This window comes from Prionailurus bengalensis, chromosome B3, assembly GCF_016509475.1.
Source record: "Prionailurus bengalensis isolate Pbe53 chromosome B3, Fcat_Pben_1.1_paternal_pri, whole genome shotgun sequence".
NCBI lineage: Eukaryota > Metazoa > Chordata > Mammalia > Carnivora > Felidae > Prionailurus > Prionailurus bengalensis.
Window position 1 is genome coordinate 3,097,525 of NC_057355.1, and position 19,437 is coordinate 3,116,961.

The following is a 19,437-nucleotide window of genomic DNA, read 5'->3' on the forward strand; positions in this document are numbered from 1 at the left end:
ACAAACAATCCCAAAACCTCTATGGAACCACAGAAGACCGTGGAAGCGTCACAAGCAGTCTTGAGAAGGTACCAAGCATCACACTTCCTGATTTCAAAATATATTACAAAGCTCTGGTAATCGAAATGGTAAGAACCTGGCACAGAAACAGACACCCGGACCAGGGGACAGGATGGGGGGCCCGGAAAGAAACTCGTGCCTGAGTGGCCACCTGATGCTTGTCAAGGGAGCCAAGAATATTCGGGGGGAACAGACAGTCTCTTCGATAACTGGCGCTGGGAACCTGGTCATTTGCAGGCAGAAGAATGAGGCTGGACTCCAGTCCGGCTGGGTCTGAGAGAGACTGGGGGGTGGGGGGGAGGCAGCCCTCGCCCTCAGGGCGAGTGCGGTGGCCAGGAACTCTCCCGAGATAAGCAGAGGGAGTCCCCAGCCCACGACGAAGTGCTCTTTTTCCAAGTGGGGCGGGAGCGAGGGTTACGCCATGCCTTTCATGCCTGGGATAGTTAAGCTACAGATTTAAAAAAAAAATTAAAAAAGTTTTTTTTAATGTTTGTATTTGAAGGAGAGAGAGAGAGAGAGAGAGCGTGAGCAGGAGAGGGACAGAGAGAGAGAGAGAGAGAGAGAGAGTGAGGAAACACAGAATCTCTGACAGGGGCAGGCTCCTGTCAGCACAGAGGCCGACGTGGGGCTCGAACCCACAAACTGTGAGATCATGACCTGAGCCAAAATCGGATGCTCAACTGAGCCACCCAGGGTCCCCCAGGTCATCATCACTACAAGCACTTGGCTCTTTCCTCACTGGCACAAAACGGGCTGGAGTCATTTGAATTCAGCTGTAAGAATGCGTTTCTGCAAGGGGAATGGGGAATCTTTTAGAACAGTGACCCCACTTAGTTTCAGAAGAGGAACCCGAGGTGCCGAGTTGAAACAATCTTCCACGGCCGCGCAGCTAATGACACACACAAAGCCTAGACCGCGCCCCGAGCCTGCCCGACCCGAGTCGGAGGTCCTGGCGCAACTGTGGCCTGTCGCGACCTCAGCACCGCCCTGACCACGGGGGTCCCGTGGCCCTGCTGTCGCTGTCCTCAGCTGTAGCCTCGGACCAGAAAGGCCGACTGACCCGGAAGCTAAGGCAACTAGGCTTGCGGGGTCCCCCACGGCTCTGCACCGTGGATGTGAAAATTTGTGTTTTCTTGGGGGACCCCTCAAGCATGAGCTGCAGACCCCACTAAGCTCTGTCTGCCTCTGCTGACCAGTAACCACGTGCAGGAGCTGAATCTCAGAAGTTCCAAAAGCATCTCCGACCGACTCTCACGAATCCCCACATGCGACGGTCTTTGGGACAAGGTACCGAGGAGCCTGGGCAAATCCAGACAGGGCTGTGGACACCGAGGGAGCAGCTCAGTGACCCCCGTGCCCGGGAGCAGCCGGTCCGCACACCCACCCTAAATCCCTTCCCTCCAACTGGGGCGGGTAGGGACGGTTTCCCGTCTTCATCCAGGACCGCCCATGGACTCGGAACCCCATCTGCACGACCCGTGCCCCTGAGGGCCTTCTCCATCCCAGCCGTGCGCTCACGGGACCAGAAGCTTCAGAGGAGGCAAGCAGGCCACGGACAGAGGGCCAGGGGGCTGGGAGGGACAGAGAGGAAGAGACGAGGGTACGTCTAAAGAGCTGGAGCTCAGAGGTCACCGCAGGTTGTGGGCACCAGGACTAAGGGGGTGTGACCGAAGCGTGACCTGAAAAGAAGGCGGGAAAACTGAGTGGTTTGGGGAAATACTCAGGAACAGAGCAGACAAGACGTGGTGGGTACGCTGCATGGGTGAGGAAGCGAGTGAGGACGGAGGGATCACTTGGGTGGAGGGTGGTAGCCTGCAGCGAGGTGGGAAAGGCCAGAGGAGGACCCGGCTTGGGGTGGGGGTGCCGGTCAGCCGGGGACACTTTGACCCCGTGGGCCTTCCGGTAGGTACTGGGATGAACTGCCCGCTGGCTGAGGGACCCAGAGCAGTGACGGGCTGCGCACAGCAGCCATGGTAGGAAGCCCCTTCAAGGCCTCCCGAAGAGCTCCCACAAGGGACCCTTGGGAGACGCGGCCAGAAGGGTCCCGACGCCGGAGACCAGAGTGGAGGGTGACCGGGGCAGCGGAGGGAGATGCCCCCTCCTCCCTCAGGCTGAGGCCAGACCAGCGTTGGGGCAAGAGGATACGAGCTCTCAGGGGGACAGGGGACAGACGCTGTGACCTGTGCCAGAGTCCTTTAAAAAGCACAGTGACTGTGGAGCTTATCGATGTTTATGAGATGCCATCCAGGACCCGAAGAGAACGCACGCGGCTGCGACCGGGGGGTTTTCTTTCTAAGGCAGTTCCAGCGACGCCCCCAGAGTTGAGACTGCTCGGTGAACCAGCTAAACGCAGTTCTACACGCTTGCTGCGGACAATGTTCGAAAACACGTGTCTGCAGAGAGACGGAAATAAACGCCGAGCGCGATCCCACCACCAAGGAGAAAGTATTCTTGCCGCTTGGGTGAGTAACGGTGCCGTTGCTAATGTGCCTCTCGTCACCGTGAGTCCTGCCGTCGCTTCAAACTTGCAGAGACGTCCCAACGACGGTACAAGGGGCTCCCCGGGCGCCTCACCCGGACCTACGCTCCCTCTTCTCTGTCTCCCTAGGAATGGAGACAGACCCACAGATATCGTTGCGGTCACGTTAAGTATATTCCGTGTGGTCGCGAACATTAAAATGACGATTCTAACAACACACTACTCTAACATAGACAGATATTTATCTTCTGGACCGTTTGCAATTAAGCGGGAGGCCCCTTAGCCCCTGAATGTTTCAGGGTCTGTTTCCCAAGAATAAGGTAGTTCTCTTAGGTGACCATAGTGCCAACATCGACACCAATCTCTCGATATCTAGCCCACAGTCCATATTCAGACGACGTCAATCGTCCTAAAACTGTTCTCCACAGTAACTTGTTTTCCTGACTCAGCAGCCAGGCCAGCGGTCAGTGATTTCATAGGTGTCCCGCAGCTGGCAGGGCGGGGGGGGGGGGGGGGGGGGCGTCACCCATCATGATCATGTTAATGGTCATGTTAATGATTCAGGTTATGCATTCTGGGGTACACATGCCCCAGGGGGGATGCGTGTTCCCAGTACACCCTTTCCTGATGCACACGAAATGGGCTTATCCCCCCTCGGTGATGTTACCATTCATCACCTGGGGAAGGTCAGGAGTGCTTTAGAATGGGGGTTACACCGCATTGCTGTTTTTAAACTGTGTTTTCACTCAACAACCTATTACAGGTGTTTGGAATGCCTTGAATATTCTTACATGGCACCATTTTAATAGATAACTTAGTTTCCCGTTACATGCACAGTATATTTACTTATTACAATTCCTACTGTTTTGCCAAATTTCAACGTTTTGCCCAATTTTTGCTGACATTAGCAATGTGGTGAACATTTAATAGAAAATTCTTTATATACGTTAAAGATTATTTCCCGAGGGTAAATCCCTAGAAGCGGAATTGACAGTCAAGGGTTATACATATTTTTAAGGCTAAAATTGCCACTGAAGGGTCCTTGTCCTCAAAAGCACTGACACTCCCCATTACAGCACAGGAAAGTGTCTTCCTCACCGTCTGTCTCCCTACAGCATCCCCCACACCGGGTTTTGTCATTTTCCAAAATCTTTTCTTTCTTCGGTTTCTGTTTCTTTAGTCAAAAAATGTGAACTTTTCTCCATTTATTTTGGGCCATGTATGCAACTTCTTTTCTTTAGCTTCCTAATCACATCCTTTGCTACTTTTTCTGCTGAGTTTTTATCTTTTGTTTCTAATACATAGTTCTCATTATTGTACAAACGATTTGTAAATTTGGTTTTGAATTCTCCCTTGTTTTTTTTTCCCCCCTTAGTGTGTGTTTTTCTAAACTCCCAAACAGCATTTCCAGGGCTTTGTAAATAGAGTGCACTTGTACTCATATTTGCAATTTGTTTGAACACGTCTATAATTGCTCTGTTGGTAATTAATTTGTGGTGTTCCGTGTTGCGGTGAAAAGGCACGGTCTGCTGAGAGCACGGGTCAGTGGTGCGGACCGCCGGTGTTGGGGTCGGGCCGACGTGGTGTTCAGCCTGTCTCCGCCGGGTGACTTTGGGTGGGCCCTTGATCTTGCCCTCTGGAAACGAGGACATGATAACAGGGCTGAGGTGAGGACAGACTGGGACGCTGTGCCCAGCGCCTGCCCCTTGGCGCTCGGGAGGTGCTGGTCTCCGTGGCTGTTTTGTTACTGTGGCCCGGGCTCCCGAGGACCACGTTTGGGCCCGAGCCTCCAGGACGGAAGAAGAGGACCCGAAGAGCAGGCGTCTGACCGTGCTTCCACGGGTTCCCTCTTCCACGGTGCACAGACGTCAGTCCCTGAGTGACATTCAACAGCCACCTAAGGTCCCTAGATGTATACTTGCAGGCCACTGGCCTGGAGCTTAAACCTGGGTCAAGAAGTACTCCCGAAGCACCGAGCGAACGATGAACTTGGACGACGCTGAGCCCCGTGCCCGGCACACAGTACGGGTGAGCATCCCTCCCCTGATCCCCCGACTCCTCACGGACACAGCAGATGGTGGGAAAGAAGCACGAGCTGGCAAGCTGGTACATTTGGTTCTGCTCACCACCCGGCTATGGCACCAAGCAAGCTGGGTACCTGGGACTTCTGGTCTGGGGGTCAGCTTGCTCTCAAAGGGCCCCTCCACCTCGGACAGCCTGTAATTCTATCACATGGAATCTGGCATCATTGCTCATCTCTGAAAGCTCACTCTTCAGACATCTGTACCCCCACAGGGACCAAAACACGAGACAGCAGGTGCCCAAAGAAGGAATGCTCAGGGGTGTCGGGAAGGGCTCCCAACCCTCTACCTCTTGTAATCTGACCTGCTTTCCAGGTGCTCCCGCCCAGCCAAGTGCCCCCGGGGGCGCTCCAATCTGTCTGTGGCCCCTGGAAGGCAGGCTTCTTACTCACTTCTACGGGCTAATTACTTGTCAGACCAACTGCGCAGCTCTTGGTAGGAGGGGCCGAGTTCCTCCCAGCCTCGCGATGGAAAGCCAAAGAAAACAATGCGAGACCTTCCTGGATAACTGCACATTCACCGCCACAAACGGTACCGTCGCAAGGACAAATATGTAACATTTCAGAACTCGGGAAAATGGCCCAGCAGCGGCCCACACTAAGAATGGGAGTAATTGGGTCCTGCGGTCCAGCAGGGGAAAGAAACCCCAAGTTTCTAATTACCTAGCCACAATCCTGTATTTTGATGTGGAAGAGAGGCAACAGAGAAGCTCTCTTCTGGTCCCAGACACGCTAAAGAGTCAAGAGACGAGCCTTCTGCCCAGACCACGGCTGGACACCGGCCCAGGCCGCCCCGGTTTCTCAGATGAACCCCCAGGAGCCGCCAGCGGCCCCACTTCCCCCTCTGCCCGCCTTACAGGGGCATCAGCAACAACGTCCTCCTCAAAACGTACCCCTGCCTTTGGTGTCCTTCTTCACCAACAAGTACGGGGCCCTGCTCACCTGGTCTCCCATTCTGCCCGCCACTCCGTGCGTCCAGCAGCTCTCACACAGCCTCCGCGTGTCCGCCGTGGCCGTGAGGTCAGTGAACATCTCGTCCGCTGTGGGGCTGCAACGGTAACAGAGTCCAGCTTCAATCGTTAGATTCCCAGGACACCACTGACGTCCCACTTCGAGCATCTGGCAGAGGCCTCAGCCCGGCCGGCCTGGCACAAAGGACACTTACTTCCTAAGAATGGCATTTGTGCCTGGGCAGTGCTCCGCTGGGTCCGTGTCCCTCGTCACCCCTGTGGGCAGCAGGATGCGCCCAGTGCCCGGAAGGGACAAAACCTTGTGGTATTTCCTGTCCAGGATCTGGGAGCTACCGTCACCCTCCCTGCCCGACACCACACACGGAAACACTATCGCCCTGCTCCCCGCCAGCCGGGGTTTTACTGGTCATTCCTTTTATTCCCGGGACGCGCGGACAGGACGGTGGAACAGAGACTTCAGGGCACGGTGACGAGCAAAGGAGAAGAAATTTGGGACGAGGGAACGAGGGATCCCCTCTTGCTGGGATGGCTTGCTTCTCAACACCACCGACATGTGACGTAGTCTGAATGTGACTTTTGTCCCTTCTCAACAATGACAAATCATAAAAAAAAAAAAAAAAAAAAAAAAAAGTTGGTCAGAAAGCCTAGAAAGGAAAAACGTCTTAACCCTACAGCCTAACGACACAGTTCCCATCCCTGGCCCAGCGTCCCCTCCAGCTGTGGGCCATCCCGGGTCCCCCATCTTGTGGTTCCCCAGCTCCTCTCCTAACAAAACCCGACCGGATCTTGAAGAGGGGAAACTGAGGGAGCCGAACCGAGGTGGAAAAGGGGCAGAGACAAAAGGAAGAGACCTGAAAGCGGGGGAGGGGCGAGGGACCCAAAGGCCCATCCAGAGCTGGATTCAGAGACAGCCTTCTTCGGTGGGTGCTGACCTGAGGGACAGAGACAAACACCGGGCTCCTGCGTAGCCTGGGGACGTGAGAGCTGGAAAGAGCAGAGGTAATGGGGAGAGGGAGCCGGGAGGGGAGGTGGCAGGTTCTCCTCGACCACCTTCCAAGGACCCCAGGGAAGATCTGGGGACACCTTTCGAAACTTGACCCCTCGTTCCCCAATATCTGTTTCTGGTTCAGGACCCTCATCACAAACCACCTCCAGGAAGTCTACGAAAGGACGTCCTGGTGACCTCCATGTCCGAGCTCCTGGAAGGCACTCCCACATCAGTCCCCGGGCCGACCCGGGGTTTTGTGGCATTGGGCTGGAGGTGCAATGGCCAGGGGTGGGGTGGGGGGGGAGGTTGTGTTAAGTCCACCGCGGCTGCTGGAACGGAACACCACAGGCAGGGGGCTCAGGTGACAGTCTACACCTCGGGGTTCCGCGAGTGACAGCTGGCACCTCCGGGTTCTGGAAGCCGGGAGGTCCGGGATAAGGTGTCTGCTGAGTCCCGCTTGCCGCCCCTCTGGCTGTGCCCCCACGTGGGACTCTGCCCCCCTCCCCGGGCTCTCTGGGGTCTCTATTAGAAGGGCACTAACCCCAGTCCCGCAGGCTCCACCCATGTGACCCCATGTCCTCCCTGGGCGCCACCTCGGAACCACCCCACCGGGAAGTAGGTTTCAACCTGGGAATCTGGGGGCACAGCACGCTCCGCGTCGTCTATACAGGCGGAGGTGGCCCTCGGTGAGCGCGGGGGGAGGGAAGAGCCCCGACAGCGCGCTGGGCCTGCGCTTGCGGCTCCGCGTGCCCCCGACGCCACGCCGCGGACCCGGCGTACGACCGCCTTTTACCTACCAGGGAGGTCACGTGCCCCAAGCCCATCCAGCTCGCAAGCGGCCACCTCAGGACCCGGACGCTGAGCTCTCCGACCCCAGGGTCCGGTACTAATCACTCTGACACCCAACAGCCCGGCCCTGCATCCACGTCCGGGTGGGACAGAGGAGGATGCCCAGGTTCGCGGCTTTGCAATCGTGGGTGAAACCCCGAGCTTACGCCGCAGGTGATTGGAGGAGTTTGACCGAGCATCCCTACCTCTTGGCTTCCCATTGGCTGCTGTGTCGCTGCACCCTCCTCTTCCGGCCCCTCCCTGAGAGGCTGGCCCAAGGCTCCAGAGCTTTGATTGGAGGGGCAGGGAGGGGCGGGGTTGTGGGATCGACACGCCCACCAAATGGGCAGGGCATCGTGGAGCCCCACCCCATGGCAGCCGCCTGCGGGGTGGTATGTCCTGAATTTTCCCAGATGTGACACTGAAGTCCCGCGTCCTGCAGGTCAGGACGCGGGCCCTGGGCTCTCCCGGCCTGGAAGGCAGGTGCTTGCACCCCTGCGCCGGCACATGGGAATCCTGACGCCAGAAGCTGCCCCTAGGGCCCTGCAGCGCCCTCAGGCCAGAGACGGACTGGGCCTCCTGGGCCAGATCTTCCGCCTAGCTTGGCGCATCACCCGGCTGTCCCCAGTTTCGTCGTGTTCTTCGCGTTTCTCAGGTAGTGGTTATCAAAGAAAGTGGAGTGTCTGGGGAGTCGTTAGGAACGCAAATCCCTTGACCCCACCCCAGACTCACTGAGTCAGGAACCCTGGGGCTGGGACCGGTTCAAGAATCTCCAACACTGAACTGTGACTTTCCACCTTTCTTCCGAGGTCCAGCGTGGGACCAGCAGCCGTGGGAATGGGCTATGGTCCCGAGGCCCTGGGCATGCAGAGAGCATGGCCTAAGCTGGAGAGAGCGGAGGCAGGGAGCTCATTCTCCAAAGGACGAGTCTGTTTAATGGTCACCGTTGGAGGTAGAGTGGAGAGTGTTGGACAACAGGACATGGCTGAAACCACATGTAGTGGGAGGGGAGAGCAAGCAGGGGGCCGGCAGGGGCGGAGGGGGGAGCCTGTCTTCAGAGACCACATCCCACCCCAGCCAGGCCTGCCTCTGCCTGGTTCACTGTGTTTCTAGACCTCCCGAGGCAGCCGTCTTCAGGATCGGCATCACCTGAACACACTGACCACCGAGAAAAATTCCTGAAAGCAGTTTGCCCCAAAAGATCAATATTTACTTTCTAACGAGCAGTGTTCGATGAGATCCTCCCTCAGTCGGACCCCGGCCCCATCACTCACCTGTGCCCACAGCAGGCCTTCTGCTCCGTCAACGGCTGCATCCAGCTGATTTTATGGTTGTGATAACCTGGGTGCCCTGAGGCACTGCCACACTAAGACTGAGGCCTCAGGGCAACGGTCAGCCTGGCCGGGTCCCATCCAGGGTGATTTTGCCGCCCAGGGAACATTTGACAATGTCTGGAGACATTTTTGGTTGGCACACTGAGGGATCTAGTGGGCAGAGGCCAGGATGGTGAGTGTCTTCATCCTACCATGAATAGGATAGATGCTCCCCCCCCCCCCCACCACCACCACAACAAAGAGTCATCTGGCCCCCAAATGTCTCCAGTGCTGAGCTGGAAACCTGCCCCAGGGCCTCCTCTCCATTATCAATCTCCGTCACCTCCTTGGCAGGGGAGGCCCCCATGATACGTCTGGGGAAACCAGCTCATGTATTTCCCAGCTCCACTCACTGACTGCTCACTTATATATCGCTTTATCACGACAAGGAGTATAAAAGAGGAATTGGGGTGCCTGGGTGGCTCAGTCGGTTGAGCGTCCGACTTCAGCTCAGGTCATGATCTCACAGTTCGTGAGTTTGAGCCCAGCATCAGGCTCTGTGCTGACAGCTCAGAGCCTGCTTCAGATTCTCTGTCCCCTCTCTCTCTGTCCCTCCCCAGCTCTTTCTCTCTCTCTCTCTCTCTCTCAAAATAAATAAATAAATTTATTTTAAAAAAGAGTGATGTATCAGACATATGGAGGAATGAGAATTTTCTCAGGCTTTATTTAATTTTAATTTCAGAGACAGAGAGAGAGAGAATGCAAACAGGGGAGAGAGAGAGAGAGAGAGAGAGAGAGAGAGAGAGAGAGAGAGAGAGAGAATCTTAAGCAGACTCCGTGCTCAGCCTGGAGCCCGAACCGGGGCTGGATTCCAGGACCCTGGGATCGTGACCTGAGCCCAAATCCGGAGTTGGATGCTCAACTGACTGAGCCACCCAGGTGCCCTGAATTTTCTCAGGTTTCAAGTAATCAAAGAAAATACGAACAGAATTAACAGCAGAGATGTTAATCTTTTAGAAGCGAAACCTAACCAAACTAAATGTAAAGGGAGAAAGTTGATTGCAAAACATATTTACATTAGAAGTGATTTTGGATTCAGGGCACCTGGGTGGCTCAGTCGGTGAAGCCTCCAACCCTTTGATTTCAGCTCAGGTCATGATCTCACACTTCATGAGACTGAACCCCACGTTGGGCTCTGTGTTGACTGCATAGAACCTGCTTGGGATTCTCTCTCCTCTCTCTCTCTGCCTCTCCCCTGCTTGTGTGTGCACCCTGTCTCTCTCAAAATAAATAAATAACTTAAGAAAAAGGAGTGGTTATGGGTTCAAATCTATGCAATTCTTGCAAATATGAACGGAAAAACAAAACAAAAAAACGAAAACACAACTGAAGCTCGAGAGAGAGAGAGAGAGAGAAGTGGTCTTTATTCTAACACTACTTTCTACCGTTTACCGGGCCCTTACTATGTGCCCGGAGCTGTGCTAAGCCCTTGGTATATTTTATCTCATTTAATCCCCACGACAGCACGTGAGCGACACGCTCATGATTTCCATTTGCACAGATGTCGAACCGAAGTGCTCGGAGGTCGGGTGAAGCGTCGCAGGCTCCCGTAGCTGGTAAAAGGCAGAGTCAGGATTGAAGTCCAGATCCGCCTCATTAAGTCCAGTTCTCACTAGCAAACGGATGGTAAAAAGTCAAAACACTTGGATGAGGGACAAGGTGGCGTCCCACTGAAGCCCTGGGATGGTATGACTCGGGACGTGGGACCCACACAGGGAAGCACAGCCGTGACTTTTCGCTGGCGGGGCCGGGCCTGGACGGGTGCGGATTTCTGCGCGTGGGGCAGGTGGGGGGAGGGGCGAGCTGGAGGAGGCCGCCCCGTCGGAAGGAAGCCTGTGACATTCTGCCGTCCTGCCTCCTTCGGGACGAAGAGCAGGAGAAGTCCACGCCCTCCCTGTCATCTCTTTGCTCCGGGCCGTGGTCCTGTATCCCGGCTCTGCCTCTCACGCACGTTCTGACTCAGACAAGCCCCTGGAACGCTCCTTTCCCGGCTCGGCTCCGCCCACACCGGCACCGGCCTCATCGCGCTCCTGCGGAACACACGCACGTGGTCACTAAAGGTCTGGCGGGTGCCAGGGACTCCGTGAGTATTTGGCTTTTACCCTTCCCTGATTTTTATCCTGGCAACAAGTTAGCGGGGGAAACACCGTTTCATACGACGAGGGCCACCTTGATGGGGTCTTAACCACGCTCACGCCTCTCCCATGGGGCCAAATGGCTGGGGCTGGCCAATGGTGCCCCGCCCGCAAGGGCCAAGTCAGGGCAGGCAGGGCAATATGGCAGGGCACCACCAGAGGGGGACAGAGAGCCGGGATCCAGGGCCCGGCCTGGGATGGGTCAGCATGCCTGCCCACCGGAGCAGGAACACCCAAGGGGCACACAGAGGCTCTGCGAGACCCTTCCGGGCTCTGTCACGAGTCAGGAGCTGGTGCCACCAGACTGAAGACTCCAGAGGCAGACATCTAGGTGAGGACGAGCCCAGGATGGCTCTAAGGTCAAAAAGGAAGTAGCTCTATGGAGTCCAGAAGGAACCTTCCAGAGGGGGCCTGATCCTAACCGGTGCTACTCACTGAGTGTGCTGCTATTAAGAGGGTGTGGTTTGGGGGACCTTAAACCAATACTCTCTCTTTTTTTAATTTTTTAACGTTTATTTATTATTGAGAGACAGAGAGACACAGAGCATGAGCAGGGGAGGGGCCGAGAGATGGAGAGACACACAATCCGAAGCAGGCTCCAGGCTCCGAGCTGTCAGCACAGAGCCCGATGCGGGGCTTGAACCCACAAACCGCGAGATCACGACCTGAGCCGAAGTCTGACGCTCAACCGACTGAGCCACCCAGGCGCCCCAAACCAATACTCTCTTATTTGTGGAAATATCTAGAGCCAAACCTGTAGATTGAGGTCCACAGAATGTGTTCTGGAATGTGGGGAAGATACCCCTAGTAGTCATGGGGTGTGGGACCCGGGCAGGGACGAGGAGATGGTATGCCAGGAAACTTCCAGACAGGAAGAGGACACTTGATAGGCCCGGGAAGGAAGGGAGACAGAGGAGAAGCCATGGCTTCCCGGCTCCAGCCCAACCCCAGGGTGTGGCAGGGTCGGTGTTGAAATGGGCTGAGGCTGGCGCGCTCTGCCTTTGGGGCTGCAGCTCTGGGGACAGTGTCCCTTGCGGGGAACCTGTCACATTTACATGGAACAGTCAGGCCGAGTGAAAACACAGGGCGGTGGGGTAAGGTAGAGACGAGGCCTGAGGTGGGGCTGCCCGGCTCTCCCCCAGCCTACAGACGACCACAGTGCCAGTGGATGAGAACCTCGGGTTGAGACCCAGCAACCTGCCTGGTAAGGGGCGAGGGGACCCCACCACAGAGGCCACAGAGCGCACATCTTAGTAGGGGCCAGGTGGAGGGTGTGTCTGACGCTCAGAAGCCGTGCAGAACCACGGAGAGTTGGGGTAGGGGCAAGTCAGCGACCAAAACAGAAGACGAACTTGAAGTTAATCACCAAACCTGGGAGACAGAAGCCGAAGTAGCCCGCGGACCAAGCATCCCCACGTGCGCCGCTACCGTCCTCTCCGATTCTCGGGTACCCCCGTCCTCCCTCACAGCGGCCATGTTGCCTCCAGCCGAGCCACAGGGCCTTTGCACATCCCCTCTCTTCCCTTCAAACTCGGTTTGTTGGGTCTTCCTGGCTCGGCCACCCGCCCCTCTTCCATACTCTCGTTTATAGCACTTGTCATTTGGTTTGCTTGTCATCTTACACTCATCCTGGCAGCTTTCAGACTGACACCTGCCTCCCCCACAGATTAGGAGCTCCAGAGAGGAAGGGACTGTTTCCACCGTCACTGCACGCCCAGCACCCAGCACAGACAGCAGCAAACCAGCGTACTTGAATGACTGGATAAACGAACCAACTGCCCAACAAGAGGATGGAGGAAGGACCCGCCGGAGTTTGTCTCTGCGGCAACAGGGTCTCCACGTTCAGGAGAAGAGTCCGAGGCAGGAAGGAAGCCGCGTCCAGCCCCGAAGGTCGGGGGAGCGGGCGCTGCCCTCACTGAAGGACCTGGACCTCTCCCCACATCACACTTGCTTTTCCTTGACCTCAACGTCGCGGGAGCATTTTCTTTTCCTTTTTCACGGGACCTTGGTCTGGTTCTTTACTTTCCATTATGCAAATGTTCAGCAGATGAGGAAGGGCAGGACAATACACTGCGGAGAGGATAAACCACAGTTGGCCACGCCGATCTCGAGTCAGACACTGCGATTTGCACGTCTAGGAAACAAGGCCACGGCCCTGCTGAAGCCAAAACCCTGTCACCACAGCACACAAGACGAGCGCCGACTTCTTCATCCCCTGATACGCCGGCTGCGCCCGGGCTTCCCCCGGAGTCTCCAGCACGTGTCCTGCGCTTGGTCTCCTGGATCCAGGATCCAATCGGAGTCTGCGCACGGAGCGGCGTGGTTTGAAAACCATCTCGAACGGCCTCATTCAGACCACGTGTTTAGCCGCGGGGAGCGTGGGGAGCGTGGGGAGCGCCGGCCGCCTCCCGTTCACGCCGGGCACCCTCGGTCCTGTCCACAGCTGCCTCGCCCTGGACGGTGCGTGCGTCCAGGAACGAATAGCCCTGCGGACGTGGGCTCCCCGTACGTTCCAGAAGCCCGAGGCAGCCCCACGAGGGGGTGAGGCCACGTGCTTCGGACGAGCAGACGATGAGCCACAGGGAAAGTATTTGCCTTCTCTCAACATTGCCAAGCCTGCCGGGAAATTCTGCCACCGCTCAGGACGCTGGGCACTGTCTCCGGCGGGTCTCAGGAGGCAGCCCCGAGGTGGCCCTGGAAAAGCCGTCCACTTGGGCGGCGAAATCCGTCCTGGACTCTTGGCCACAATGCAAGAGGCACGCGTCACCAAAGTGCTCAGGGGGAGCGCCTGGGGCACATGCGTGACTTTGTCTGTTTATCTCGATGGGAATGTTGTGGTCTTCACGTTGTCTTGTCTTGGGACAAATAGGACCGTGGATCACAGGACCCCACTGGGGTCCGCACACTTCACTGTTGTGGGGCCTGCCCCCTGATCCCCAGCCTCCACCTGCCAGACGACAGGAGCGTCTCCACGCACTGGGCCCCATCATCCTCCGTGGAGTCCTGTGCTAGGTCCTCCCACAAGACACTGGTTTGAAAAGTCGGGAAAGTTCCAGAACCATGTACACCCGCTAAGAGTTTCAAACTTGGGGAGAACCTCAAACCAGGCGTTTCGGCGGTGCCTGCGAGAGCGCCTGCTCGCGGGTGCAGAGAGAGACGCCCAGCGGCCAGGTCCCTCCCGTGTCCCGCGGTGTCCCACCATCGTGCCGGGGAGGCTGCGCCAGACCCTGGCCTCACGGGCCGCGGGAAGGGACACTGTGGTGGAGACGCCTGACGGGGCCGTTTCCTCCCGGCAGCGCAGGTGTGGTGCCCGGTGCCCGCAGGTGCCCTCGAGGGGCCCAGTGGGATCTCCCCCTCCTCCTTCCTGTTCACCACCCCCCCAGGGTGGTGACTAAGGGACCAGGGGGAGCGGGGGGGGGGGGCGGACAGCCCACCTGTAAGAAGAAGGCGTGGTGGGGCACCTGGGGGGTTCAGTTGGTGAAGCCTCCCTCTTTTGATTTGGGCTCACGTCATGATCTCAGGGCTCATGAGTTCGCGCCCTGCGTCAGGTTCTGTGCTGACAGAGCGGAGCCTGCTCGGGATTCTTTCTCTCTCTCTCTCTCTCTCTCTCTCTCTCTCTCAAAATAAACTTAAGAAGAAGAAGGAGGAGGAGGAGAAGGAGGAGGGGAGGCAATGAAAGGACGAGCCTGGAGGGACCAGGGGAAACTCTGAGGAGGTCAAGTGCAAGCAGCTCGGGTCACTCTGCTGGGGGAGCAGGTAGAGGCCCCTGGTGGCCTGCAGAGCAGAGGGCTCACCCGTCCCGGCCTGGACATGCCCAAGGGTCCCAGTCTCAGCGGAGGCTTTTCTGACCCCCAGTAGGTCAGGGCCTTGGGCCTGAAGTCTTTTCCTCAAAGGCACTTACCCCTCGATGGCTGGACCGTCTTCCTCCCCGATCGGGGACGTTCTGTTTCGCTGCCAGGCACCCGGCCCGGGGCTGGAGCTCAGAAAATGTTTCTTTGTTGAAGGGATCTCCCTCCCGATCCTTCACTCTCACTGGACCCCCTCCCTCTGCCTCTCGGCCCACAGCCCACAGCCTGGAGTCCTTTAGAGGCGACTCCTTGGAGCTCAGTCCCCTTCAGCACACACCCGGCTGGCCTCTCAAGGTGGAAACGGGCACCGGTCCCTCCGTGGCCACCGGGGCCGCCCCGGGAACACCCGGGGCCACCCGGGGCAGATCCCAGGGCGGGTATAGCGCGTCCTTCTGCTGAAACCAGATTGGGTGGGTTTCCTGGAAGCAATGTGTTTCTGATGAAGGAGGGCAAAGTGTCCTGTTTCTCCGCAGCCTGGTCTTCCTGGTCTGGCGGAAGGCGCCCGGCTAGCCGTGCTTCTGTGCATTTTCCGGCCCTCCTGACCCCCCAGGGAAACCGCACGCAGACGCCCGTGCGGTGCCGGGTGAGCACAGCCGCTCAGGGATTCGCCCCACGCTCCGCCGATGCTTCGGGCGGCGTCTGTAAATGGGAAATATAACCAGTACGTACTTTGTCCCATCAGGCGGCGGGCTCGCCTGGCGTTTGCAAGCTTGGGGTCTGGTGCCCGGGCTCAAATCTCAGCGCCGCCCCCTGCTGGCTGCGGGGCCTTGGGCGGCTGGCTTCATCTCCCCGCATCTCGTTTCATCTGTAAGATGAGTAGACGCCTTAGACAAGTGTCAGGAGGCCTGCGAATGCCTGGCACAGAGTAAATTATTAACGCTTCTGGAGGATTAATTGTAAATTGCTGGGCACGGCGCCCAGCACCTCAGGGCTCAGCGCACGGCCTCTGCTATTATTGTAACGAGTTCTCTGATTGGCCGAGAGCTAGGGCAGCCGGGGCTCTCCGAGTCAACCTGTTCGGGCCACGGGTGGTAGTGTAATTTTTGGTCCCACTCAACCCGGTCTTCACCTGCTCAGCCCCTTGATCTAGCTGCCTCCACCACAGGTACGTGCAAGATTCGAGGCGGCCGAACGGGAGACCCAGGGTTTGCGCAGGAGTTACTATTTCTCACTCCAGTTTGAAAAGTGCAACCACACAGCTGCAGATAAACGGAGAAAAAGCAGTAGTGAAATAGTCAATAACGCTGGCCTGTCCTCGACTCAAAGCGGGAGTGTACTTTTCAGTTGACAGTGGGAAGTTGGAAGTTACAGGCAGGTTGGGACCGCTTTCCTCTTTGGTGAGACGTGGTGGCCCTCGAGTCATGACCCGCAGGGAAAGGGGGTGTCCGAGGCCAGGCCGTGTGGAGCTGAGGCCCCCCGCCCTGGGCCACTCGTGCCACACCTGTCCCCACCCCCCGCCCCCGCTCCCCATCGCATCCGTGACTTGAGACGCTAGGAGAGCAGAATCCGGTTGACAACGGTTAGCATCGGGCACCTGAGAGGCTCACAGCGCCTTCCTTGACAGAAGAGCAGAACGGGGGAATCTTCCCTCTGATCCCCCAGCTTAATGGACCGTGCGCCAACAGCTGTGTGATGTTTGAGCAAAAGGTCTCTAACCAATCTGCTCGGTTTTCTCATCTATCAGAAGGGGCTATCGGGGCATCACGGTGGTGTTTACCGGGGTAATCACACAACTTGCTGGGGTGGAGCCTGGCACACGGTGGGGGCTCCGAAAGAGTGTTATCATGACGACCGGTGTTGTTAGAAAAATGCTGAATGGCCATGGGCAGCGTAAGCATGTGATGTATGAGACCAGCACCCATCTCGGAAGGAATCCCTGTGATGCTAAGTGACCCTGTCCAGAGCCAAGAACTGCGTGAGGGCGTCTGCGCCCTGTGACCTGTATTTCTCGCACATAAATAATGTAAAAACCCAGAGGGAAGGTGGCCAGGGGTCGCTCCAGTCGACGAAAGAATTAGTAATCAGCGTGTGTGTGTGTGTGTGTGTGTGTGTGAGTTTCCAGAGCCTGTAAGACTCAGAAAAGGTACCATTTATGTCAAGGGGAGCTTTGCCAGCCAAACCAGTGTGGAGAAACAGACGCAGGGCAATCTGTCTGCTGCAGTGACTTTTGCCCCTTGGAAAGGGGCCCCCGATTTTGTCCCTGAAGTTCCCTGGGAGCATCTCCGAGGTGGGGCGCCCAACGTATGAAAGGAAGCCGTGTCCTCTGGAGCCCCGTGCGCTGAGACCAAGGTGTGTTCCGGGCGGGGGCTTTGCTTTGCTTCCTCCCACGGAGACAAATCTCCAGAGCAGGTGAACTCAGAGCTGTTCTCCTGCCACTGTCTGGGGTGGCGGTTCTCAGGCCCCCCCGGTGTGTGAAGTGAGGACTGCCGGGAAGATGAAGGGGGTCACCACCCCCTCCTTCTGATTCAGTAGGTGTCGGGTGGGCCTGAGAATTGGCATTTCCGACCGGCTCTCGGGTCAGGTTGGTGCTGCTGGTCTGGGGCGGATTCTCTGAGAACCACTGACCCCTGGGACGTGTGCACCTGATCGCCCAAATTCCCCCCGGGGTTTGCAGATGTCGAGAGCTTGGTGACCAGCCGGCGGCCCCTGACCTGGGGGCCGTGCCCTACAACCAGTGGCAGTGGACGTGGCCACGGTGCATGGATGTGCGATTCTGGGGCCCCAGCGAAGGGGTGGGCGTGCAAAGAGGGATGCCGGGCACGTCTCGGGAGCGGGACCCACAGCTGTGGGTGTTCAGATGCGCTCTGTAGACCCCCGGGAATTCCCATGGGGCCTCAGGGAGCTGCCACCTGCACCTGGGGCCGGGTCTGAGGCTCCCCTCCCCCCTCCCCCCTGCTCCCAACGGGGCGGCTGCACTTGGATTGTTTTTACACTGGAACTTCCACACTGGGTTTCTCGCGGAGAATGCACTCCGGCCAGAAGGGACTCTGGGGGCTCCAAGGGTGGGTGGACTCCATGTGCACCCATTTTAGGGGGGAGCAGACCCCCCTCAGGTTTCCCTACGGAGGAGGGCTTTGCCGGGGAAGTCAGACAGGTTATCAGCTGGGCGGCTGTCCCGAGGTCCCCAGGGGACCAGGCCTCAGGACCTCGCAGGGAGGCGGAGGGGACGTGTGGTTAGGGTCTGAGCGGCCCGAGGTCCCAGTCCCAGGAGCCGAGCACAGGGCTTCTGGTGACTCACCACCCCGCCACCTCCAAGGCCTCTCACGGGCACCTCTGTCTTTTTTTCTTTTAAATGTTTATGTATGTATTTTGAGAGAATGAGACAGAGCATGAGACGGGGGAGAGGGAGGCAGAGAGAGAATCCCAAGCAGGCTCCACACTGTCAGTGCAGAGCCCAATGTGGGGCTCAATCCCACAAACTCTGAGATCATGACCTGAGCTGAAATCAAGAGTCAGATGCTTGGGGCACCTGGGTGGGTGGCTCATCCGGTTACAGAGCCTGCTTGGGATTCTCTCTCTCTCTCTCTCAAAAACTCTCAGCTGAGCCCCCCAGGTGCCCCTCGGGGTCTTCTCTTTCCCCTCCTCTTCCTCTCCCAGCTGGCTCATGATCCCGATTGCCTATTCAAGTTCCTGAGACCCATCATCAGTGTGCCTGGATCTCTGACCTGCGGGTGTAGCCACGTGGTTCAGAACATGCCCACTCCTGGGACAGGAGCATCCCGCGCCCTTCCCCTCCGAAGACGCTGTATGGGGGGCGTGGGGGGTGCAGACACGGGGGCTGCCCTGTCTGTGGGGCGACCGGGCATCCGCTGGCCCTCCCGAAGTCAGGGCCGGCATGGTGCTGGCCTGTCTGGTGCATTCGACTCGGCCCGCGAGGCTCTCAGCGCGGCACCAAGCACGTCCCCACCCACCACCACCCGCCTCACTGCGGACGCAGAGCCCCTCGGGCCCTCGGCAACCGGGCGGCGGTGCGGGACCCCTTTGTTACCTTTTCCATCCCAGGGAATCGCCTTTTTCTGATCATCAAAGTACTACACGCTGGATTCGCAAAGGAAAAACTTTACAGAAAAACAATGCAGAAAGGAAACCGCTCTGTTAATTACGCCCCCGGCGATAAGAAATTTCACAGGTCCGTAGCCAGGTCTCCGGGTTTCTACGGAGCGCGGGGTAACGACGTACACGCACGTTTTAAGTACGTGGTAAAAACGGATTCAGGCCAAGTATAGCATCTTGGGATTCCGTACCCTTCAGGAGCTTCCAGCCCTCAACCAGCCGCGGAGCCGGCAGCTCTTTCCGGATGGACGTTCGGAGCCTTCCCGGTGGGGGCCGTTCCACACGGCCCCGTGCGGATACCTCTGTGCGTTTGTGTGATGCTTCCGTGGGAGGGGTTTCTAGAAAGATGCCCAGGGTGCATGTATGACCACCGTACATCCTAGCACGCACGGCCAAGCTGGGGAGAGACCACTACTCAAAGCTGCTTGTCCGGGCCGGCCCGCAGCTGCCAGGGGCTGGCCATCCCCGCCCCCCCCGCCCCCATCTGTAGGGGATTCTGAACAACCTTCTGGGAGGGAAACATACCGTGAAAGGAAGGCAGCAGACACGGTTGGTTGAGTCACAGAAGGAGGTAATAGTCTCGAGTGCACTAGTGACGGCCGCTTGAATCCATCCCCAAGCC

General features: G+C 57.6%; 1 long non-coding RNA gene across 1 annotated transcript in view; it reads right to left on the reverse strand.

The window, feature by feature from the left end:
• Positions 1–7,565, reverse strand: part of LOC122468184 — a 30,472-nt gene extending 22,907 nt beyond the window's left edge. The window contains exons 1-2 of the long non-coding RNA XR_006293150.1: positions 7,376–7,565; positions 5,562–5,667 (exon numbers count right to left, since the gene is read on the reverse strand). This is a non-coding gene — a long non-coding RNA (uncharacterized LOC122468184). The remainder of the gene's footprint in view (positions 1–5,561; positions 5,668–7,375) is intronic.
• Between the last annotated feature and the right edge of the window lie 11,872 nt (positions 7,566–19,437).